This window comes from Miscanthus floridulus, chromosome 11 (genome assembly GCF_019320115.1).
Source record: "Miscanthus floridulus cultivar M001 chromosome 11, ASM1932011v1, whole genome shotgun sequence".
Classification (NCBI taxonomy): Eukaryota; Viridiplantae; Streptophyta; class Magnoliopsida; order Poales; family Poaceae; genus Miscanthus; species Miscanthus floridulus.
Genome location: NC_089590.1, coordinates 47,783,277 through 47,809,436, shown reverse-complemented (window position 1 = coordinate 47,809,436; position 26,160 = coordinate 47,783,277). Strand labels below are relative to the sequence as shown.

Below are 26,160 nucleotides of genomic sequence, written 5' to 3'. Positions count from 1 at the left end.
TTGGGAAGGGCATGCATGCATCGTGTCAACATTATAAGGACAGATATAACTAGCTCCATAAACTAACCATAAACCTTACGGCCCTGTTCGGCTTATCCCATATTCAGCTTGTTTGGCTTCTTTTTCAGTCAGAACAGTGTTTTTCTCTCACAACAATTCAGTCGGAACAGTGTTTTTTCAGCCAGTTTCAACCAAGTTTCAAACCAGCGATCGAGACCTATAGGGAAAAAGTCTACTTAACAAGTGGGAGGGCTAGATGTCGACGGTGTAGGCATGGTGCTTGAGCTCAATGCCATCAACAAGAGTGTCAGGAGGGAAAACCGGAGACAATGTGTCGCGTGCTACTCGTTGGTCAGTGAGTCAGCCTATAAAGAGTAGGGAGTTGGAGGCAGTGCATCAGTATGCAAACATAGCTAGGTACTTAGGTCTCAGTGTGGTAGGATCGGTGTCCAAACGGTCTTAGAAGACCATCAGGGGGTTATTTGAAACATTATAGGCTATAATATCATGCTTTATAGTTGAGAAGGTTATGTAGACAATCCTTGATACGTTAGGGGATTGTAGACTTTTTAATATACGGCGTCAGGGAAACCACTTTATGGTGTTATTTAGATGGTTTTCAATAGTTTCTGGGGTTTAAGTGATTAGTTTTTACAAACTTTAAATGATTTTGCGTGGCAAAACTCTAGCTCCGAGATATATTTGATGAATCCCTGCCCGTGCCCTGACGCTCTGACGTATACAAGGAATGCCGAGATGCTTCTCTTACGATCATGAGGCTACGACCTGTTCAGAGAGAGAAAAAAAAGGTTGAGATGTACCTCATGAAGACGCTACGAGGATATAAACAAACATGTAACACATGTACTTAACTATTACTTAAATTTAAGATGAGTAGTTAAAAAGGGAGAAAAACATTGCATAAATTAAGATGATCTTAACTCTCCCATGCACGATGCTTGTGCTTGCGCATAACACTAATTATCGTGAATCTCTCTCTCTCTCTCTCTCTCTCTCTTGCGGCCATGGGCTCCATTCCGACGCTCACGTGAGGACTCGAGCCCAAGAGCTTTGGGAGATTATGGAAAGGTCATCACTCGTCCAACGGCCCAATTAGACCTGCTCAGCCTCTATTTTAGCGAAACTGGAAATGGGCCTGCTAGTGTATGATCGATCGTGGTCGTGGCTGATGACGCGACAAAGCTACACGGAGAGAGATGCGAAAGTTGCGCGAGTTTCAGCCGTAAAAACATTTCCAATTCAGATTCTCTTTAGACTTTTCCTCTTTAGATTAAAATCACTTTATGAAACTATTTGGCTAGCTTGTTGCATTCTTCAAATTAGAACTGGATTTAGGAGAAATCAGCTTTTAGTTGTTTCTCTAGACCAGTAAAAAAACGAGAACGGTTCCCAAATAATCCTCTAGGAAGGGAAGCGCCGCCGCCCGGACGTCCGATGGATACCGATCCAACGGACTGTTCTGTGGACGCACTCCCCAAGCGCGCCCTCCTTCTTCCCAGTTCCACACCGCATGCTACCAGCACCCCCGGTGATGCGCGCAAGGAGCGAACCCGCTGGCGAGGGTACGAGGCGGGGGCAGCAGCATGGGCCGCTGCCGCCGCCCTGAGATCGTGAGCCCGCGCAAACTGCCGCTGTTGCGTCTACGTTGAACGAAGAGCCCCGCTAACACCGACGAACTCGTGACCTGCGATGCCTACGAAGAGCCCCGCTAGCCTGTGTGTCGTGCGATTCCGCACGCCCCCATATCTCCCCCGCAGCCTGTTGCGTCCGCCCCACGCCCGTGACGAGCATGCTGCATGCCCAGCGCCCCCCACGGCCATAGCACCCCCACGTCCGCCGCCCCCAACACCTCCGTCCGCTAGGCCCCGGCGAACCACGCGCCCCCGTCCGTCCAGGCTCGCCCTTCCTCGACCAAACAACATAGAAAGCTGGAATAAAACACGTGCAAAAATACGGAAAAACAACTACTGCAATATTAGGTTGAAGCAACTAAAACACCATGAACATATATATTGCAACAACAAGAAACAACAGCTACAACATTAGGGTGAAGCAGTTGAAGCACCATGAACATATTATTACAACAATAAAGGAACAACAGTTGAAACATTAGGCTGAAGCAGCTGAACCACTATGAACATATTATTGCAACAACACGAAACATACTGCTGCAACAATAGGTTGAAGGAGCTAAAACATTTGGAACATATTATTGCAACAACACCGAACACACTGCTGCAACAAATAGGTTGAAGGAGCTGAAACATTTGGAACATATTATTGCAACACTGGTGTGAAGCATATGAAACAACGCTCGAAATAAAAACACTTGAACAATATAAAACAACTACTACAACATGAGATTAAAGCAACTGAAACATACTGCAACATCTCAAGCAGTACTACTGTAACATCGCAAAAACATCTGTTGTGACAACAAAAAAACCCATTGCAACATTCGAAATCATATGTTGCAACATCCAAAAAAAAACCATTGCAACACGACGAGATCTGACCCCCGAGAGTTCGCCGGAACCCTAGCTACCGCCGCATCCCTTAGATCCAGAGGAGGAGGAGGGAGGAGGGCTTGGATCTAGATCCAGAGGAGGAGGAGCAAGGCCTCAGACCCAGATCCCTCCGCAACCTACTTCATCGGAGCCGCCGCCGCCGTCCTCGTCTCCGGTGGGGTGCGGGAGCCGGGTCGCAGGGAGAGTGGGGGTGCATGGAGGTCATGGAAGGCAAGGGAAGGAGGGAGGAAGGCAGCACGAGCGGGCGGGTGCGTAGTGAGCTCGCGTGCGGAGGGAGGGAGGGAGGTCACGGAGGGGCGAGGGACGAAGGGACGAACGGAGGGAGGGAGCTCGCGCGGCGATGGCGTGAAGAGCGAGTAGGAAAGCGGCGTGGAGAGCGAGTGCAGGAGAGAGCGAGGGTGGGGGAATGGGCGGAGTGCGACTGCGGGGCAACGGGCGGAGCGGGTGAAGTACGAGAAGGGGGGAGCGGGTAAAGTGAAACGGCGTCGGGCAGACAAATAAGACAAGGCGCGGTCGATGAAATCATGAATAGTAGTTTGACACGCGTCTGGCTCCTCGGACGTACGCGTCCTAGCATTTCCGCTCTAGGGAACGTTTCTCTCTAGATGACATGAGCGATTTTAATGCTTTAACTGATGGATAGAGACAACTTTTTCTTTCACACGAGCCGTGTAGGAGAGTCGCGAGCTGCGAAATCTCCTCTAGTCCTGTAATCGCTGCCCTTTGATTATCCCTGAAGAAGCGACCCTGGAGAGCAACCAAGTTCCGGCCCCCTCCCTCCTCTTCTCCGGTGACCTCGCTGGCGACAAGAGGGAGGTGGGCCGGCCCCCCTGCAATTTCTCACCTGTAAATTTCTTTTATCTTGTAGCTAGTTGCCTAGATGGACGTGTGTCGCTCCCTTCCTTTATGTGTTCTTGCTGTGTTGTTCATGATCACCAGTGAGTTCGAAAGCAAGATGAGTTTCAATAAAAATAAATACTACTAGTACTTTCTCTTCTTCCCCCGTGCAAATCCACCCCCATTCGCCTCCATTCAGCACTTCCTGGATCAGCTCGAATCCCTCTCTGGTTCGGTTGTTGTCATCCCTCATCCTCTCGATGGCGTTCGTTCGTCTGCCTCAGCTGCGGCCACTCGCCACCACCGCAATCCATCCTCTAGCTAGCATCCATGGACAAATCGACATCTGCTCTTCCTCGCCGAGAGATTTAACTTTTTACCATTATAACAAATGACACCTCCTCAAATAGCACTTTAACGGATGCTAATACATTTTCACCAGCCCAAAGAGAAAACAGCTACAAATTTACCACTTTTGCTTGCGTGGCACACCAGCTCCTTATGCCAGTGTGGATTCGAGTCCGCGGGACATATGAAATGTCCCTCCTGCCCTTTTCCTCTCCACGCAGCTGGCATTTTCGCCCCGTGCTCCTGGCGGCTGCGGCAACTCGCTCGCCTAGCGTTGGCAGTGCTGGTAGCCCCAGGCACCTACAGCGCACGCTCGCACCGTGCCTCGGTAGCTCACGCCCTTGCGGTGCCCGCGCTCGTAGCCCAGAACGCGACAGCTCGTGCCCGGCGGTGGCGGCGCTCTGGCCAGGCGGCAGTGTCCGCCCCCTAGCCCGACGACAACGACGACGCCCGCACCTGCTGTCCGAGGCCGCTGACGGCAACCACGCAGCCGCGACAAGGCCATCGTTGGGCAAGGCCATGGCCGGTTCCTGCAGGGGCCTACGACTGGCCAGTGGAGAGAGAAAGGGCGGCCTAGGCGGGCACGCCAGATCCGAGCGCGTCGGCAAGGGCGAGCTCGTGGCTGCCGAGTGCCTCGAGCACGCGGGCTCGGCGGAGGAGAGCGCGAGGGAAGCGCAACCATCTCCAAGGATACGACCATGGATGATGTGTCGGTGCCACGCGCTTGAGCTCCGCAGGAACACGAGCTGCCTCGCCGTGGCCGCAGAGATGCAGTCGACTATTGATGTCGCGGCGAGCTCCGCCGCACTGGTAGCCAAAGCACCCAAACATTCGGCCTGGTAGCCATGCGGACAGTGGCGTGGGCGCGAGCAACTCCCGACAGCATGGCTGCAACGGAGTCGGCGGCGTGGCCGGGTCCAGGGCGGACGAAGACCTGCGGGGCTGGTGCGCGCGCGGGTCAGAAGTCCGCCTCTCCGTGCACTCTTCGTCCGTGGCTGCGCTTGTGGCTGTCTGCGACCGCTGTCCCGTGTGTCCGGTGGAGCTCGTCGCGGCTGCCGCCTCGCGTGCCCCGGTTGAGCTCGCCACGGCCGCTGTCCCGCGTGCCCGGCGGAGCTCGTCGTCGCCGCCATCGCGCGCCCCGCGGAGCTCGTCGCGGCCGCTGTCCCGCGTGCCCGGCGGAGCTCGACGTGGCCGCCGTCTTGCGCACCCTGGAGAGCTCGCCACGACCGCGCCGCACCGACACGGCTGGTCGATGCCGCGTCCAAGCCGCATCCCTGCCACCCTCGGCCGTGTCGCGTCGAGCCAGTCCGAGCCGTCATAAAGCCTGGACTGCACATGAGCCTTGTGCCCTTGTCCATCCCCACGGCAGGATAGGAGTAGGAGCAAGGGAGCACGCCGCCCTGAGCTAGTCGCGCCGTGGCCCTTCGGCGACGAGAAGGAGAAAGCAGGGGCAGGAGAGACATTTGACGCTCGTACGCTGACTTGGATTTCTACTGGCGCGTGGCGTGCTACGTGAGAAAAAAATAGCATTTTTATATCTGTTTTTTGTCGATGAAAATATGGGCATGTTCGGCAGGATTGAAAAATACTGTTCCGGCTGATTGTTGTGAGAGAAAAATACTGTTCTAGCATGACGTAAACAGTGCTTTCGTGAGTGGCATAACAAGCCAGCCGGCCGGCTTAAAGCCAGCCGAACAAGCCCTATAGCGGCAACCGAGGTGTCAATCTTTGCGATGGTAAAAAGTTAAATCTCCCTTCCTCGCCATCACCGTCGCCGGTGAAGCCAAGCTACATCGACGAGAGGAGCCGAAGGATGGTTCCGCGAGCGCCCCGGCGGTGGTCGGGCAGCGTCCGGCCGAGCGGTGACGGACCACGCCCCTGCTTGCCTGGGTCGGGCCTTTGCCCGGCGGACACGGCTTTCTGCGATGGAGGTGGACGCGTCGCGCATATCCGCTTGGCTTCGGCTTCGGGCTTCAGGTCTCGGGTGTGGCCTATGCGGCTGTCCGTCCTCGGATGCCCGCGCTCGGAGGCGGTCGGAGGTGTGGTGCTTGCAGCGATTGGCGGCACGAGGTGCTGGGCACACTCGGCGGCGCAGGGTGGGTGTGCGGCTCCGGCAGCCTCGCCCTCAGGCTCAACGACGACGGCCGACAACAACGGCGACGAAGCCGTTGATGCCCTCGTGTTCGCCGACGATGCGCTCGGTCATCGGAGCTTCTCTCTGCGGTGGGTCCCTCCTCCAGCGCTGTGGGTCCCACGGCTGCAATGTGGAGCGCATGCAAGCAACCTCCTGGGGAGACGTGTGTGGAGACACGGCTATGTTCGTGGACTCCTCCTGGCCTCTCCTCTGTGGGGACCACCAATGCCATGTGCAAAACTAGCATTCTTTGCTGCGTCTGGCGTTGGCCCATCGATGTGCCTGTGGATGAAAACGGAACCGGAAATTCCCACACCGATGGACACCGTATACTGTATTAACTGATCGCATACTGTTTTTTTTTAAGGAAAAACAGGAAACGGAAAACCGACACCGTATTTTAGGTAGGAACGGGAACAGAATCAGTTAAGGAATTTTTCCGACCGTATTCACGGTTCCTATATTTGGGTAGGAAAATTCCCGGCGGTATTCCCGTATTTTGTACACCCAAAACCTCATATTCAGCCCATTGATTGATGCAGCCCACGAAACCTCCCGCTCCCCCGCGCCACAGGCCCAGCCCAATCCCGTCCGCTACTCCCGCCCGTCCCAAAAACGACGGCCAAACCCTATCCGCTACTCCCTCCCGTATCCGCTAAGTTTTGGTTTCAGTCATCAATTCTGTATCCTTCATGGTTCAACAATATAACAACGCTCCAGGATGTTATGAACTTGTCCACTTGTTTGCATATGGTTGCTATTATTGCATCGAGCTCAATGTTTTAAGTGGTTACATATATTGATGTTCCCGTTTTGTGTTACCGCTTCCCGATTGTAATCGACACGTTCCCATTCGAAATATTCCGTTCCTGATATCCCGTAATACCGGTTTCGTTTTCCCGTCCGGCCTTCCCGTTCCCGTTTTCGTTCCCGGCAAAAAAAATACAGGAGCGGGAATGGTTAAGACATTTTTCCGACCATTCCCGACCGTTTTCATCCCTACATATGCCCAACAAGTTTGGTACTGTCCTCTGTTTTTCAGGTTCCTATCTTTCAGCTGGATGGAAACACACGGAAGTGGTGAAGCTACTCCTGGTGCTCGGGTAGACCGCCGATTCTCCTCGTCGATGCCGGTTTAACATTAGGAGAAGTTGTGCCAACCTCTTTAGTCCGTTGAAGCTCATACAAGAACTACGACTCAAGATCTTAAATCCTCGCAGACATAGATCGATTAGACAGTCGAGAGGAGCGCCAACTGTGCTATCAGAGTGCAACAACGAGGATCCCTGATGTCTCTGTTGTGGCCATATCTCAGTCGTGGTCCAGCACCCCCGATGGGGTCATCACCACCTGTGTGAGTGCCCCGATGGGGTCATCACCACCTGTGTTTTCTCTAGAAGAAAGATAGATCATATTCGTCAAGAGCGACAAATACCCAAGAGGATAGGTTTTTTTACAGAGTCATTCTGTTAGACTCTTTTCTACTAGCTAGGGAGCTACTCCTTAGTTCTTTGGGATGTTCAATCCCAAAACTTTGTACTCAGTTCCAATCGTTTTAATATATGGAGTATGTGTTGTTGTAAAAAAAAACATATATTATATATATATAAGAAATTAGTATAAGACGAGCCGCGTCAGCAGGTTCTCTTGCTGGGCCAGATGCTCCAAGCCGCGCAAAATATCTCGCTACCGAGCTCAGATTCGCGAATGTGGTCCCGCTTTTTGGATACTGAAATTGTTACGGCAACCCCACAATCCATGGCTCCATGCTTACTTTTTTTTTCTCATTAGATTTTAGATCTGCATGAATAATCCAGTAGATATAAAAAAATTCGATCCGCGGTGGTTAGACAGCCCCCGGTATTCTGGCTTAAGAAGATCTTCTCATGTAGATCGAGAAAAACCCCGAATCCCTACCCTACTAATACACAGCGGCATCGCAGCTCCGTGAAATGAGCTAGCCACAAACCTGTGCTTTGGATGTGAGGCAGACGAGGAAGTTTTTTTTCCCTTGTCACTGCGGCCGAAATTAATCCAGTAGATATAGGAGTCATGGAGTATATTGATAATTGAATACTGCCGCGATGAGTCTAGAAGTTACAACTCTAACCAGCGTTCTTCTAGTAAGGCATTTTTACATTTGTAGATTAGTGTGAAATTTCTTAAGTCAATAATAAAACGTTGTTATGTATAGTCCAAAATCCAAATGTTATCGTAAGCATGGTAACATATGGATTGTGCTTTTTTAAAAAATGCTAAAAGTGTCTCAAAATTTAAATATTTTAAGGATATTAAAAATGTTAGAAGAGAATTAGACGGTTCCGCTCTAAAACAAAGCAATCTTGATTTCCACCACTACCACCATAAAGAGGGTAGAATGTATCAATATTTAAACATATTAACATTTGTTGCTCAAATAAAAAAAACATATAAAAAATGTCGTTGATTTTATTGGCATTGGACAATGCCAAACTCACAGTCTAGTAAGAACTGAAACCTCATGTCGCCAAAACTCCCACTCACTAGGCTGCCTTCCTTTTTTACCACCCGTTCGGCTTGCTGAATCTTGGCTGAAACTGGCTGAAAAACACTGTTCTGGCTGAATTGTTGTGAGAGAAAAACACTGTTCCAGCTGAAAAAACAAGCCGAACAAGCCGAATATAAGGTAAGCCAAACGGGGCTTCTTTATTGCTTTTCTCTAGGGAGCAAGGGGATGAGTTTTGCGCTTGGATTTTCGTTGAAAAAGGGGGTCACAGATTGTGATCAAAGGAGTGTGAGGGGAATTGCACGCAATCATGTGAATAACCTCAATTTGTGGATGTGGATCAACATTTTTGTCACTAAGGTTACAAGGTAATAAGGAGAACAAATGCTTGGGGAATAACTCGTCGAATCGAATAACTGTTGATTAGGAATCAATTCCCAAACAAACAAGATGACGCATCATGCATATGTCAAGGACTATCTCCATAACCCAAATATCAAATCTATAACTTACCATAGAGTAACACTTGTGTATGATGCAAGAAAGTTTTTAGTGATAAAGATTAGAGCGCATGCACTTTATGTTTATGTTTATGTTTTAGCTAAGGCCAGTCTCAATGAGAGTTTTATGGACATTAAATAAATTGACATGACATAGTATAAATGAAGACGTAGATGATAAAAGTTTCATGTGATGAAATAAGTTTACTTGTTTACACTGTTTTTTAACACCTAAGTGTCTTGAAAACAGGGCCATGAACTCCCACAGGCACGTCCGATTCTAGGCCAAGACGCGAGATTCTGTAGCAAAAGGTAAGATGCATACATTTTGCTCCATGTTGTCATACACTTGAGGACATGTACAATAGTCTAGACAAACTATCTATAAGATAATCCTATGCTCGTCATATACACAACAATAGACAAGCCACTGTGTGAATTGTATGGGAGCAATCTAAAAAGCATCCAATTGTTGAATGGCATGTGTTCATATACAATAGATGATACGTCAAAAGTGGTAAAAGTTGTATACGAGAGATTTCGCTCATGCTTCTATACCATATACTTCATCTGTTCCAAATTATAAGACGTTTTAGCTTTTCTAGATTCATAACTTTTGATATGTACCTAGATATATATTATATCTAGATACGTAATAAAATCTATGAATCTAGAAATACCATAACGCCTTATAATTTGAGACCAAGGAAGTATTAATCACTCGACGATGTCTTTATCTCTCTCCCTTCTATATACGTATTATTATTATTATTATTATTATTATTATTATATTATAAAATTATTAGTGGTACAAGAGTGCTTCTAATGAGGAGGCAAACATTGCAACATTAATGTCAGTGTAATAATGTGACTTAATCTTTTTATTTATCCGGGTTTTCAATACTTTAGTTTTTGTAGGTTCATCAATATCTGCCACAGTTGTACGTCTAACATTTTGCTTCACGGCAACATGCCTCGTTGCGCAAATCCCAGCCTGCAGCATCCTTTCATCGCTAACACACCCGGAAGTCCTCAACAATTACATCTAGCTCCAAATCACAGAGCCAAACGGCAAAGGCCGGCAAATACAACAGGGACTCTGCACACAGTTAATTACGAAATAACTCACGCCCTTATCTGTAAAAGCCAATATAAAGTACGCGAAACCGCCGCGGTTAAAAATACCGAAAAGCATCACGCGATCGAGAAAAAACACAAACCGAAAAACCTCGTCTACATTCACATCTAGGCGCCCCTCCTCCTCGCTCCGATCCAGCTCGCCGGCGGCCATGTCGCAGCCGGCGGCGACGGTGGCCGCGGCGGCGCAGCCGCAGGGTCGCGGTCCCCGCGGGGCGCCAGGGCGGCGGCGGCGGCTTTGGGCAGAGCATCGCCGGCATCGTGCGGATGGCGGTGTTCTGGTACTTCGCGGCCAAGTTCTTCGGGCCCAAGCGCCCACCCGCGGATCCCGGGATGCTCATGTCCAACCTCTTCCAGAAGGGCGAGCCAATGGTGAGAACGCCCCCGTCCATCTCGGTTGTTAGCGAATAGTGCGCGAGATTTTGGTTCGAAGATGCGTCTTAGGTCTGTCGCGTTTTGCTCGTCAGTGGGTTTAGGTTCTGTAGTGCGGGGAATTCGGTTGGGTTTGCTCTGATGATGCTAAGGTAGTTTCAGGATTTAGTCTGACCTTTCCTTTGGTTGCTGTGATCCGGAAGCTGTAGTCGTTAGGGACACTCATGGGTGCTGTTCGCAAGAGGAATTGACTACTTCGCGGACGCAGAAGCGTTTGAGAGATATTTTCGGGCCTGGTGATCACCTCGTATTGTTGTCTGCGACATCAACACCATCCCTTTTATTGTGAGAAAAAGGATAGTGCTTTGGTTGTGTTAATTGGATCTCAGGAGGCTAAGCTGATAGTTGTTAATGATTTTTCAGAAATAGTATAAATGCTAGAAGTTTTGTGAACTTTGGTCATGACATGCTGCTGCTGAATTCAGCAAGTTGTGTGAAGATGTAGGTATGGTGCTATTGGTGACTTTGTGTTTTGAATTGTTGTAGTGTTTAAGCTAGGGTTTTGACTTTTGAATGATCTGTTCAGGATGGAAGAGTGGTTGTTCGATATGTTTATGCTGGAGTCGAAATATCTCCTAGTTAGTTGCTTAGATTAAGAAGGGCGGGCCTCGTGCAAGCGGTAGAGTCTTACCGCCTGTGTCCGGAAGGTCCCGGGTTCGAGTCGCGGTCTCCTCGCATTGCACAGGTGAGGATAAGGCTTGCCACTGACACCCTTCCCCAGACCCTGCATAGAGCGGGAGCTCTCTGCACTGGGTACGCCCTTTTTTAGTTGCTTAGATTAAGTTTGGTGGGTTCAAGGTTGGTTGTTGGATTCTGTGTTCATGATAATGCTGAATGTGGCAAAATATTGGGCATGTTATCAAACATTCATCCTGTTCTTAGGAAGTAATTTTCTGGTATTTTGCATCGACTACAAGTTAAAGACGATACATCGTGATTTAAGTCTCCACAATTGAAGAGATTACCTTGTTCTACACATGATCAAGTTGATTATTCTGTATGCTTGTTGTTTACCGTATTCTCTGATGAAATCCTAAAATAGATGTTGATTAAACGCTGAATGCGTTTCAAAGATCTAGAGATCACTTACTTTTGATGTGCCTCACTGGCTTCATCTTTTTGGTAAAAATCTGTGCACCATGCATTTATATTTCCCTTGATGGTATGTGATGAATCATATGACATGAGATGAAGAAGGGCATTATGGATATTTCTAATGCAGAGATGATGCAGAAGTCTATCAAACTATGTAATTGTACCATGTGGATTTTGTTGCTATGGTATCAGAATAATCGACAAAATGGATAGTGCAGAGTTCATTCTTTAGGCCTTCCCTAGGTCAGTAGTCATTTTTGAATTGCTAAAGACCAATTGTATGGTGGCTATACTGCTGCAGGATATGTGGATGTATTTGTCAGAGAACGAGAAGTTCAATGATTTTGCTAATGAGGATGCACTTATTTGGCATGAGGCAAACATACCATATGCAGTCTGGGGGCCTACCAGTACTAGAACACGATCATTAACATACTATCCTTCAGAGGTAGGCTACTAATTGCAGTAACATTAAACATTATTTCACACAACTATGGTCTATTTGTTTTGAATTTTGTGTATGTGCTGTTACAGGCTCTCAAGCATAATGGCTCTTTGTATGCTCATGTTTACTTTGCCCGCTCGGGTTACCCTGTGGACCCTACAGATCCTGAATATGAGCAGAAATCTGCATTTGGGAGGACACATCGTATGTGTTATTGTTTTCCAGAATGATTTTCCTTAATACGATATCGTGTACGTATGTAATACTGATTACATTGCACCTGTCATTTAGCTGTTGTGGCATTCTTGCCAAAATCAAAAGCTGGTAAAAAGAAGAGCTTGCTTGGAGATTCAGAAGAGCCTGAAGAGCAAGCACCACCTAAGGTTATTATTTTCATCCTTTGTAGCTCAGTATGTGAACTACCAACTTATGGTATTGCTTGTATCTTCCAAGCTAACAAAATCCTTATTTGATCTGCAGGAGAATAAAGAATTTGAGGATAAAAATGAGGGTCCGACTGAATATATATCTTATTGGAAACCAAATGTAACAATAAATCTTGTTGAAGACTTCACACGGTATTCACAAAATCAAGCTCTGTTTCTAAGTTTGATTATGTTCCTTTCAATATGTTGCGACATTGGCACATGATTTGTACTTCTCACCCTGCCCTTTTTGACAGCTTCAAATAATAGCTATTAATCATTTTACCTTGACTTGTTAGTTGCCATGAAGTACTAAATTGGACCTATGCCTCATTGACTCTCCTGTTATAAGTTGCCAGTTGGTGACAAAACACTTTATGAGATTCCAGTGTAACATTTATTTTAAACAAGATCAATGTTATTACAGAAGGGTGGGCCTGGTGCAAGCGGTAGAGTCTTACCGCCTGTGACCGGAAGGTCCTGGGTTCAAGTCGCGGTCTCCTCGCATTGCACAGGTGAGGGTAAGGCTTGCCACTGACACCCTTCCCTAGACTCCGCACAGAGCGGGAGCTCTCTGCACTGGGTATGCCCCTTTAAGATCAATGTTATTACAATGAATCTGAATTGCTGAATCAAGAGTTTGTATAACCCATGAACTTTTATGAGGGCCACTTACAACCCTTGTCCAATTTTGATATAAAAACTGTTTGCATCATATGGTAATCACAAGCTGATACTGCTAAGCCTAAATGATATTATGGTTAAATTCAAGGTTCCGCTCTGGTTATATTGACATTTAGATGAAACTACATGAGTTTTTCCTCCTAAGAGCTTTAGGTTTTGCAACACAGCCACTTTTAGTATATGTTTTTTCTTGATCATATGACAAGACTTTGTTGTTATTGTTGTTGTATAGCATCAGCTTTGCTGTTTATGCGTCCTCTTTGTTGTACATCCTCTCTACGTTATGTGTCCTCTTTGCTCTGTACATTCTCTCTACGTATGATTGACATTGCCCCATTCATACTTTACAGGTATCCCAACAATAATGTACCTCCCAACGTCGCTCCATGTATCCTTCAACTGTAACAGATAGTAACATATATTGTTTTTGTTTTGTGACAGTTCCACTTTTACACTTACAACATACATATACTTCACATTTAGTTGTGGTTACTGGCTTACTTTTTTTTTCTTCAAAAATTGCTCTGTTCAAGTCCAATTATGCTGAAAGCCTGGAATATAGAAAAGTTACATGCTTTTGGCGAGAATGGTTTTGGTTTTCCTTTACAATAGATTTACAGATCTGAATGTGGATCCAGCTACGGGCGATTATTATCCTACAGTATTCTTCAACGAGTTTTGGCTACTGAGGGATAAATTAATAGCGCTTAATGAGACTGTGGAGGAATTGCCTTTAAACCTTGAAGTTGGTCCTATTAGCATGACCAAGTGGCAATTGTTTTTACAGATTGAGCAATCCTTCCAGGTTCACCGTAGTTATGGAAGTATGCTTGAAGGCGAGGCTGATGAACTCAAGGTATATAAGTGTGTATACTCAAAAGTGCATTTAGTTAAACACAACATTTATGGATATGTTGGGACCAACTCCTTTGCAGTCTTTCATCTTGTAACTTATGTACTTGTAGTTTGTATTCTTGAGATGTGGTTTCTGTCCTTATTGTTTTACTGTGTCTATCAGCTGCTGACTCTTTTCTTATATTTGTATTGCAGAGGGTTTTCCTTGAAGGAAATCCTTATCTTCTTGGATTGACTATGGTTGTTTCTCTATTTCACTCTCTGTTTGATTTCCTGGCCTTCAAAAATGGTATGTACAACATATAGTTTTTTCTAATAGAATGTATAGTAAGATGTGTTATGCATCAATAACAAGTTATTACAAACAACTTTCTTATATCTTTGTTTTCAGATATCCAGTTCTGGAACAAGAACAAGTCCATGGAAGGTCTATCGGCAAAATCTGTGGTTCTGAATTTTGTGTGTCAACTAGTTGTTTTCCTGTACCTTCTTGACAATGACACTTCATGGATGATCCTTGCTAGCTCTGGAATTGGTGTGTGCATTGAATTTTGGAAGATCGGAAAGGCGATGCATATTGAGGTAAAAACTGCATCACTCTTACCCCTTGTATTTATTGTTCAAAGTAGACCTTGTGATTTTCACCTGAAATTTGAAAAATTTTACAATCATAATCAAGGTCATAAACACATGAAAGATTTCTAGTGTTAGTTATCACTGTGTTGCCCCATTATTGTTCACTTACAGTACCAGTTAGTGTGTCATGCTGCATTTCCAAGTGCACAGTTTTACTTCATGCTTAACTACTGTCACCATTGACCCCTTGATGTGTTTTTGATATACAGATTGTTGAATTTTTCTATGTGTATACTTTGTGATAACTTGTTCTTTGTTGGTATAGATATATATATTTCTTCTATATGATGAGATTGTTGATCTAGAATAGAATTATGCTTGATGGTTTACCTTTAGTACACTAAATGAAAAGATTTCTTTCATGGTGTCCAGGTCGATAGAAGTGGAAAAATTCCCATGTTGAGGTTCCGAGACCGTGAATCATATGCACAGAATAAGACCAAAGAGTACGATGCCATTGCAATGAAGTACCTTACCTATGTCCTTTTCCTCCTTGTGATTGGTTTCTCTATCTATTCACTTAAGTATGAAAAGCACAAGAGCTGGTACTCATGGATACTTTCTTCCATGACAAGTTGTGTGTACATGTTTGGTAAGCAACTATTCCACTCTCTTACCAGTTTATTTGATGTGATAATCAGCGTTAGTTGTAGAGCTCATATAATTAACTTTCCATTCTTCAGGTTTCATTATGATGTGCCCCCAATTATTTATCAACTACAAGCTGAAGTCTGTTGCTCATATGCCATGGAGACAAATGACCTACAAGTTCCTCAACACTATAATTGATGACCTTTTTGCATTTGTCATTAAAATGCCAATGCTTCATCGTCTCTCAGTTTTCAGAGATGGTACGATGAACTATCACTTTTTTTGGTCAAATAACTGCTGGTTACAGCAGGGAAACCATCCTGTTCTTTGGACATGCCATTCATGTTCTTTTAATCTTTTTGTAGACTTCTAATTGACTGCTCTCTGACTTGTGTCTGCAGATGTTATCTTCTTGATATACCTCTACCAGAGGTGGAAATATCCGGTTGACAAGAAGCGTGTCAACGAGTTTGGCTTCGGAGGTGAGGACGAACCAGCAGCCCAGGAGGCTCTGGAAGGAAGTGATTCAGCAGCAGCAGCAGCCCAGCCATCGGAGGCTGAGGCCGAGACGAGTACGGAGGACAAGAAAACCAAGTGATCTCCAATCTTTGGATCATCCAAATATAGCACACCTCTCAGCAACACCTGCCCTCCCCAGCGGGCGTGAAATTTCTTTGCTGAACTGGATGCTGGACTCTTGCGGTGTTGCTTTACTCAGATGCTGACCATAAGATAAGATGTGTAACAGGGAACACAATAGTCTTGCCTAGGGCTGCGTGCGAACAGGCACACTATCACAATTGCGTTTCCAGTTTGTCCTTTTAGTAGCCACTACTAGGTGATATGCTTGTTTGATTGGTTTTTGTACAATTTTGTGCATTTTTTTCTTCTTAAAATACATAATTGGTTGTCCATAGTCTCGTCGTGACATGCTTTGCCCTAATAATGTTGCGACTAGTGTCCACTAATGAGTGCACTAAGGGTGGTGCGGTTCTAAACTGTTCCTCACAAGGAAACAATTGGATCCCTGTCAATCCAAAATTATTTCCGGAGAGAAACATGAGAATCGATGCTAACCAATTGTTAGATCTAGGCCTTATTTGGTTGAAAGAAGAATTGGTTCTGATTCTTGCTAAGGGATGCAAGTGGGTTTGCTTGCGAATTCGAAAATAGATTTCGGAGAAGCTTGTTCTAGACACCTGACTGATTGATTTCAAACCTCGCATGATGGTCTGCATCTGCACTGATAACCACCTAAAAAAAGGGCAGGGCGATTTGGACCAAAGATTCGCGACGAAGCGATGCCGCCCGTGATGCATGCATGATGGCCCAAGCCCCGCTGTCGCTCCGTCCTCGGACATGCCGACGCGGCCTCCTCCCCTCCGCATCGCCGCTCAGCGTGCATGGTTCCCATCGACAGAATTCGCGGGGAGTGCCCGGTCCTGTTCCAGGAAGGTGCAGTGCACCCACGATGTGCAGTGTCTGCCAGAGAGATTCAGAGGGACGTGGAGAAGCAAATTAAAAAGAGAAGTTGCTGCTGGCACAGTACTAACGACAGATTACGCGATCGTGAGCATCAGCCAGATCTCGTATCGTTTCTCCGCGGGGCTCAATGGGGGACGGATTGATTGCATTGCATGGTAACCAGAAAATGCTGTCACCACGAAAAACTTTCGGAGGCACCTCGTACGTTCCTCCCTGCATTCAGTTCAGGTACATCGTTCTTATGATGCAGATAAGCCGTAACTTGAAAGTACATTGACTGATTTGGTGTGAGAGAAAAATAATATTCGTTGACTGAAAAAAGTATGACTTATAAGCCAAATAAGCCCTAAGCGAACAGGGTGGTAGTTAGACGTTTCTGTATGGACACCAACACCAGGATTGAAATGAGATCCTCTGCAGTCGATTCATCGCCATTGATCCGTCTTCGGTGGTAGTGGGAGTGTGGGACTGATGCTGCTTATCAGATCCACATGCATGCTAGTGACCCACCAGCATTTGGAACCTCTTCTCGAAAGGACGCCGGGCCACACAAGTCACACCAACATGATCCCTAGCACGCCAATAAAATCTGCATGAGCGATCAATCTAAAAGATTGAATAGATTCGCCGCTGAAGAATGAGAAAAAGCCACAAATTGCGTAATCCAAGATACTGCGAGCTTTCATGAAACGGCGCTGCTAAGGTCTAGACGTCCGGACGGACGCTAACGTCCTGACGCGTGTGGCTGTAGGTACGAAACAACCGAAACACTGACAACATATGTACGAACACTACTACAGAACAGACTTTAGAACGATGTCTTAATTTGGCATTAGCCTCGGCATTTTTTTTGCCCCCGGGACTAGAAGGCCTTTAGTCCCGGTTGGTGTCTCCAACCGAGACTAAAGTTCCTTGCCCAACGGCTAAACCGGGACTAAAAGTCCTCCAACCTTTAGTCCCGGTTAGTAATACCAACCGGGACTAAAGGTCACCGGATGGGTTAGTTTAAAATGAAAGCATCCCATCCATTATTAGATGTGTTGTGTAGGTGGGGTGGTAAGCTACGCGCGAGGCAGTGCATGAGGTCTTGGGTTCGAATCTCACATAGCGCAGCGGTGGAAGGCATTATTTTTTTTTAAAGCTGGGAGGATCTTTAGTTCCGGTTGTGGCAAACTGGGACTAAAGAACAAACCTTTAGCCCCGGATTGCTAGTCCCGGTTGGGAAACCGGGAGTAAAGCTGGTTCCCAACCGGGACTAAATCTCATATCTGTAGTAGTGGAAATAACTAAAACATTTGTAACATACGTCTGAAACACTTGTAAACACACTTAGAAACTCTTAAAAAAACCATTGCAAACATATGTAACATCTAGATAAAACACCTGTGAAACATATGCAACATCCAAATAAAACACTTGCAACATACGACTCAAAAAACAGATGAAACAAACACTTTAAGCATACACGTATAGCCATTGCAACATGTGCAACATCATGACCTATTTTTACAACATCAAGATGAAACACTTGCAACATCCAGAAACACTTGAAACACAAGCTTGCAATATGTGATGCGCAATGTCACATTGCTGCTTGGATGAAGTACACGAGGAGCGTGGGCACGCCGGCGAAGGAGTGCGCCGCGACGGCCAGGAGCTTTCACACGCCGAGGTCGAGGTCCATACTAGGGAGGTCCGCATTGATGAGCACCTAGAAGAAGTCGTTGCTGTCGTCCCCCGCACCGCCGAAGACGTTCGACTCGTCGACCACGCCGGAGTTGACGAGGTTATGTAGGAGGAGTGGGCGCGGCGTGGCGGCAGACGCGGTGTGCAGTGGTGAGGCGGAGTGGGATGGGCGTCGATGATGTCCTGTAGGAGGAGTGTGGGTGGTGTGGCGGCAGAAGCTCTCGATGGACCTGAGGCGTCAACGGATAACGGATTCAACAATGCTGCACCCCTAGCCCACTGCCCACTGCCCACTGCCCACTGCTACCGGGTAGGCGTCAAATCCGTCCTGAGATCTCACTGTTGCCCCGTCAAATGCCGGATTCCATCGCCACCACCAACAATACCACACACTGGTTTTTCGCTGCTCGCAGAAGATGGCAGGCAGGAGGTAAAATCAGGGCGCCGGCCGATGAAAACCACAGGTGGGCTCTGAAAGCCCTCAACAACCTCAACCTTTCATGGCAGTCAGTCGGCTCTCCAAGTCCACATTGTCATGCCAGGTTTGGAAAAATCCTGTGCCAGGGCGGAAAGGAAGAGAGAGACTGCTCTTTCAGCACTAGCATTCATTCTGTAGCAGCGACCTTCATAACCCCTCTTGGTTTCTTCTTCGTCTTCTTATATAATTATATATATGCAATGTAGGCGAGTGCTCGCGTGCGTAAATGTTGCATCTTGCGCCGTGTTTTTGTCTAGATTCGGAAGATGGAAAAAAAGTGATCAAAACTGCAAGATCCAAGATCAGATCACGCGATTTTCAGTAGTACATTGCAACGTCTGTGGACAGGGGGTGTGAATGTTGGTTGTGCCCTGGCCACTGAGCATCAAGGAAATGGAATTTCCTTTATCTTAAGATATACACCGTCTTTTGCCTTTTGTTTTTTTTTGGTTTTATGTGGACATGAAGGAACCACCGATGACTCCAAACCTTAACATCTCCAATAAAGTAATGGTTCGGGCCGGGCGTGCAAGAATCGTAGTTTAGCTAATCTATCTACTACAGTCGGTGGCAAACCGAGAGCACTTCCAGTGATCAAGAGGTAAAAAATGCTGCTCTCTTTATGTGCATTCCTTTTCGTGAAAGGTATAGAAAATGCTACCTGCCTGCCTGTGCTAACCAGAGCATAGCAAGCAAGACAGACCCCAATATGCAACTGGAAATGCTCCTTTCGACGTGGACTCTCTATTCTATGAACTCTCTGGTTAATTCTTCAGAGCTTAGGCCCCGTTTAGATGCGAAAATTTTTTGGCTTTTGGCTACTGTAGCACTTTCGTTTGTATTTGGCAAAAATTGTCCAATTATGGACTATTTAGGTTTAAAAGATTCGTCTCGCCAATTACGAGCAAACTGTGCAATTAGTTATTCTTTTTACCTACATTTAATGCTCCATGCATATGCCGCAAGATTTGATGTGACGGAAAATCTTAAAAAATTATGGATTTTAGGTGGGAGGGCCTTACTATCGGCAGGTGTATTCTTGTGAAGCGAACAGTTTCAGTTCACAAATGGACTGTCGGCAGCAGGTGCAGAAATGACAGTGCAGAGCTGAAGCTTTTGCAGAATTTTTCTTCACATTTCTTGAAGGAGTCAGCCTCCTGTCTGTCCCCTGCTAATGTGGCTGTTTTTGTCACTGCTTTACTTGACTTTCTGATCCCATTGGGAACCGCACGAGCCTGACTTTTTTCTTCCTCACCTGACAAGCTTGACCCACGTGCAGACGCCCTCGATGCTAAACATTGTGCGGCATGAAGAGGTCCAAGAATCGGGCATGTTCGGCTGGGATTAAAGCTGGCTAAAACTGTTTTATTATGAGAGAAAAATATTATAGATTTTAGCTGATAAGTTCAAGCGAACAGGCCGAGATCAGTGACATATACGTACATTAGTTTTTTCTGGCATCGACAATATTACGGGTACTCTAAGGTGGTGTTTAGATCCGGTGACTAAAATTTAGGAGGTATGTCGGGAGGATGTTGTATGGGTTGTTTGGATACTAATAAAAAAATAAATTACATAATCCATCCACGAGATGAATTTTTTAAGCCTAATTAAATCGTCATTGGCATATGTTTACTGTAGCACCACATTATCAAATCATGGACTAATTAGGCTTAAAAAATTTGTCTCGTAAATTAGTCGTAAACTATACAATTAGTTTCGTAATTAATCTATATTTAATACTCCATATATGTGTCCAAATATTCGATAGGACAGTGACAAAAATTTAGGAGGAGCAATCAAACACCACGCTCGTGGTAGGCAAAACCCAATGGACCTGGGCCAGACTGGGCTTTAATTTGCTCAGATCTATTTGAGACGATGGAATATTATGATTTGACTTGGGTGCACCCGACGATATTATGATTCCACATCCATGCATGGCTTGGGTGCACCCCACTGTTGTCCTCGTCACGGTTGTCCTCGTCACGGCTAGCGAGGTACCTCGCTCCTCATGGATCGTCCCCGTGCGCCGTATAACTTATTACCACCGTTAGAACGACATGATTATCGCCACGCGCAACAGTGACCAGCAATACGAACGAGCAAAATGAGCTAGAGCTAGAGAGATGCCATCTCTTTCGTCTCATCCCGTATATATGATCAGGAATGCTAAACACCACACGGGTGTTTTAGCACCTATAAACACATGTTTTTTTTTTTCTGTGTCTCTGACACGAGGCTTCCGACCGACTTCTCCCCTCCGCTCTCCCGTCCTCCCCTCCGCGTGCTCTCTCTCTTTCTCACCGGGGATGGGACCGGCGAGCTGATCCCGGTGCCCACGCCCAGGCGAACGGCGTCACGCGCTAGCCCCCGCCCGGACCGGACCTCCGCCGCCGCCCCCGCGGCACGGCCGTGCCCACTCCGCCGCGATTTGTTGCTTGTGATATAGTGCCGACACAGCCGCGATTTGTCCTTGTCCTTTCATAGAAAAAAAATTGTTTTATGATCTGTGCCAACGAAGAAGATAAACAATGCCGTGGGTGGCGTGATGGGCGGCTGAAGGTAGAAGATGAACAATGCGTAGCGACTAGGCTAAAGGTAGAAGATGAACAGTGCACGCGGGCTGCTGGAGAAGATGAGTAGTGCCAGGAAAATTTAGGTGTGGAGTTGGGGTAAAACACCAGTGTCAAACAGACAGATTGGCTGGTAATCCCGCGGCCGTGGTGCATCCCCGTGTTTTCGTGGCCGAAACCTCACGTCCGCCTTTTGCCCGACGCGACGTTGCGGCACGTCGTGCATCAGCCAACGGGGTGTGCGTGCATGGGGGGCCCTGGCGGAACCTAGGAATTGAAGCCGCGGCCACCGGCAGGGGCGGATCTACAGTTGTGCCCGGGTATTCCCGGGCATACCCAACATTTTTAGGAAAAAATTAGTAGTTTGTAGAGGTATATACATGTATAATATAGTTAAGGTCTCAAATTGCTATTCTTTGCTATATTCTAGTTTAAATTCGCATCAAAAGCCCACAGGCCACGCCCAACCGGACGGCCCAATGGACCATCAGGCCTTCCCACTCCCCAATCCCCCCATTCCCCTTGGCCCTCGATGCTCCTCTCCTCCAGACCGTCGACTGACTGAGTGCCGAGCTGGCACTAGGGCAAGGCGCCGCAGCTCATCCCCGTCCTCCGCCGCACGCCCGCTCGCGGCTGGCCGACTCTCGCGGACTCGCCGGAAGTTCGCCGGCTGCCTGCCCGCAGCCCGCTAGACGCTGGACGCTGGCCGCCACACGCTCGCCGCTCGCACTCAATCCCCAGCGCGACCCCACGGCCTGCGCGCTCACCGCTCGGCTGTCCCGACGCCGGCGCGGCCGCGCGGGGCGGATCCAGGCCACTGCCCACCGGACCAGGAGGCCACGCGTGCTTGGCTGTTCCAATTCCCCATCCAGCTCGGCAGCTCCAATTCCCCAATTCCAGCAGTCCAGCTCGATTTGATTTCTTCGTTCAGTGAGGGGTAATCAAAATTCAAACCACCTTTGCCCTTTATTCTTCGCTAATTGCTATGTCCTGTCAAATGTCATTGCCAATTGCAAAATACATAGATGCGTGTTTAATTCTGTTGTAGGTAGTCGAGTCTGGTAGTGGCATTTTCTTTCAAAAATGAAGAAGTCAAAGTCGATTGATCTGAAATCAACATGGGAAAGGGCTGCTAAGACATGCAGGGTAGATTCCCCTTCCCCGTCCACACCAAGACCACAACTAATTAGCATTTAGAGTCACGCTCAAGCTCAAGTAACCCCTAATATTTTGTAATCTCTTTTTGTTATCAAACAATTTAGATTGAACTATATATGTATCTTTTATGTAAGCTCTCATCGTTTATCTAAGTATTTTCTTGGCCATGGGTATATCCTGCTCTGAAATCTAGGTCTGCCACTGGCCACCGGCCGGCCTCCACTTGTCGACCGGGCGCCGAGGTAGCGCGGGAAGCCACTCGGACCGTCGGACGACGTGGGCCTTGCTGTGATCGCGTTTTCCACACGTACAGCAGGCGTTTTTATTAATCAAATCATGGCCGATTTGTAAAATAAAACGAGCGGAAATCCGCAACGATCCATGGCAGGAGTGGAGCACGACGCCTTTTCTCATCTTCGTTTCTGTGGCGGAAGAAAGAAAACATGTTGTCAACGTGTTATTTTTGTTTCATGCATGGCGGCCGGGATAGGATTTCATATGCTACTCTAGAGTCTGTCTAGTCGGCCGTTCTTTCCTGGCCAGGCCAGAGCCAGCCGCGTGATTCGCTCGCATCACCTCCCGTCCTGTTCGCCACCTCCTCGCTTCCGGTTCCTCACCGCACCGCCCACAGGCCGAGGAAGAGGATGCCGAAGAGGACCGCGAGCTCCTCCGCGTATTGGCCCGCCCGCGGGGAAGGGGATTCGAGCGCGGGGGAGGCGGATCGAGGGCACGCGCGGGTACATGGCGCCGGAAGTCGTGGCGGGCGGCCGCTGGAGCTGGTGTCCGTCGTGCTGCTGGAGCTGGTGTCCGGGCAGGAGCCGGTGCGGTACAAGCTGGTCAACCGGGGCACGGGCGAGTACGAGAGGACGTCCCTGATCGACACCGCGGTGGCCGCCGTCGCGGAGGGCGACGGGGAGGGGATGCGGCGGCGGGTACTGGCCGTATCCTCCAATCCCCATGCAGTTCACCAATCACCACTCACCGTCATCGATCACGTTCCGTTCGCAGCCTGTGGCGTGGCGGTGGCGCCGCGCGAGCTCCTGCTCCTGCTCGGCTCACAGCCACGGCGGCCAGGGCTGCGGTGCCCGCGCCAAGCCACCAACGCCAAGAGGAGGACGCCACGGTTCGTTAGCGTCAGGTGCGTCGGCGTCGGCGGCGCGGAAACGCTGCGCTCCAAGGACACCGAGCCGGCGGTGTCGACGGTACCGCGGTCCGTGCCAGTGCGCGTCGCCTACGAGCTGCAGCAGGCCAGCCACCGCCACCGCTACCTCGACGTACGGTACGGACGGCACCGCACAGCCACGCTCCCTGTTTCACCTGTCGGTTCTGAATCCGATGGTAGTTGAGAGACGCGGCGTTGAAGAGCAAGAGCACACATTTTTTTTTACAGTTGATTCAGTTGTGTTCTGTGATTCAGTAGTTAGCCTCCTCTCCCTGTTGGGCTTGGGCTCCCCCATTATATCTCAGTGCTAGCTGCTGAATCGAAACTGTGTTCAATTCACCACTTCCCAGTTAACTGAGAGATTCAGAGAACGAAAGATTGATGTTGGCTAGCTCAACTGGGATTCAGAATTCGTGCAGGCTCATCCGTTCCCGTTCTTTCTTGTTTTGCTTTGGTGTGTTATGCTTCCATCCTGTATGTATGTAGAACGGAAGGTGAGTTCAGCGCTGATCGACACCGTGCTGCTGCTCGCCTTGTAGACCCACCACATGTTCCATGAAATCTCTCAGAGGAGGTAACCTTACCAATTAAGAGAAGAGATGACTGTATCAGAATAAACCAAAGAACCAAACACACTCTGAGGCTAGCCAGGCTACCACAATACAGACAACCAAACAACCAGGGGCTGACTTGGTGGGAGCAGGCTAAGGCTGCCCAGGCTAAGATTCTAGCCAGGCTAGAAGTTGGTCAGGAAACCAAACACACCCTTATATTATGCCGCGCACACGATAATTGCAGGGACAGGAAGATGAGAGAATTCCACTCTAGCCAGGCTAGAAGTTGGTCAGGAAACCAAACACACCCTATATTATGCCGCGCGCACGATAATTGCAGGGACTGCCCAGGCTAAGATTCTAGCCAGGCTAAGATTCGGTCAGGAAACCAAACACAACCTATATTATGCCGCGCGCACGATAATTGCTGGGACAGAAAGAAGAGAGAATTCCACTCTTTTTCTTTGATTGATCACCCATCATGCAGGTATGCATGATCAAGGATCAGGATCACCGACGGGAGGATCGGAGGAGCCCACCAGCTGGCGAGGAGGTGACGGCGGTCCATTGGCTCATTCATCCACCGGGATCAGGGCCGCAGCGGCGCCACACCCTTTTCAAGATTTGGTCCTGGTTTTCCGGTCACAACGGTACAAAGCCGGCGATCCGCTGTGTTTGGCCTGTTGAACGGCCGCTTCTCTCGTTGTTTGAGACCACCCCTGTGCTGGTAGTTCATCATGCACGACTACTGATTGCGCGCCAAGAAGCGCGTGCTCTTTTCTTTTTTTTTGTGCAGCACACGCATTGCATTTCTTAGTACCGGTTAGGTACCCACTTTAGGTAGGTCTGGATGATTAGATGTATTGTACAGTTTCAAATTTAAACTGCGTGTTTGGTTTGTGGAGTCACTCCATACTTCATGAGGTGATGCATCATGAGTTTATCCTAGGAATATTGGTGGAACCAACCAATTCCTCATGCATATACTAATTATTAGTTTGTGAGGAATGAGATGGCTGATGAATGAAGCCATTTTATTACAGTTACATAATAAATATTAAAATTTAGTGGATAAATTTGGAACATCTTACTATTAATCCTTCTGTTCTTTTTTACATGTCACATTAGCTTTGTTGTAAGTCAAACATTACTATCTTTAACTATACATTTCAAAAGATCCTTATAGTTTCACAATATATGAATTATCTATATTATAAAAGTATTTCTTATAGTGAATCTAAAATCATCAATCTTATGTCATGAACCTATATAAGTTTTTTTTTAAATCGATAGTCAAATATACAAATGTTTGACTTAGGACAAAGGTAATATGCCATGTAAATAAAAACAAGAGGGTTCGAAGTACTAATTAGATAGTTCAAAATATTTTTCTCAATGTCATTAATCCTCGTGTTTAGGTAAAAATATACATTCTAGAAATTCTCATAAATATCTTATGGCCCTGTTCGGCTCGCTTGAAATTTGGTTGCTGCTGCTGCTGCTGCTGATTTGTTGTGAGAGAAAATACTGTTCCTTCACTTAAAAGTACTGCTGAAGTAGTGCTGAAAGTCTCTAATTTGGTAGACTCAAACTCATCATTGTCAGTGATAGTCATTGATCTATTCAGTTTATAAAAAAATTACCTGGTTCTGTTATTGTGAAAATATATAAATATCCCTAAATTTGCATCAAAACTACCCGCCTATGCAATTATGAAAGATGATATAAAGTAACCCCTCTAAATTCAAAATTATTATTTCAAATAACTTAATATGTTTTGACGGGAACATTATACCATATCAATGTTGACAATTAATTTTTAAGCAACATCTCGAGTGTCACGTCCCAAGTTCAAATGACTGATTATACCATGGTAATAACCAACAATGTAGCCTAGGACCTAGACCT

The 26,160-nt window shown here is 47.2% G+C and overlaps 1 pseudogene; it reads left to right on the top strand.

Moving 5' to 3' along the window:
- Window positions 1–10,127: 10,127 nt before the first annotated feature.
- Window positions 10,128–16,067, top strand: LOC136490613 (uncharacterized; annotated as a pseudogene).
- Window positions 16,068–26,160: the final 10,093 nt, after the last annotated feature.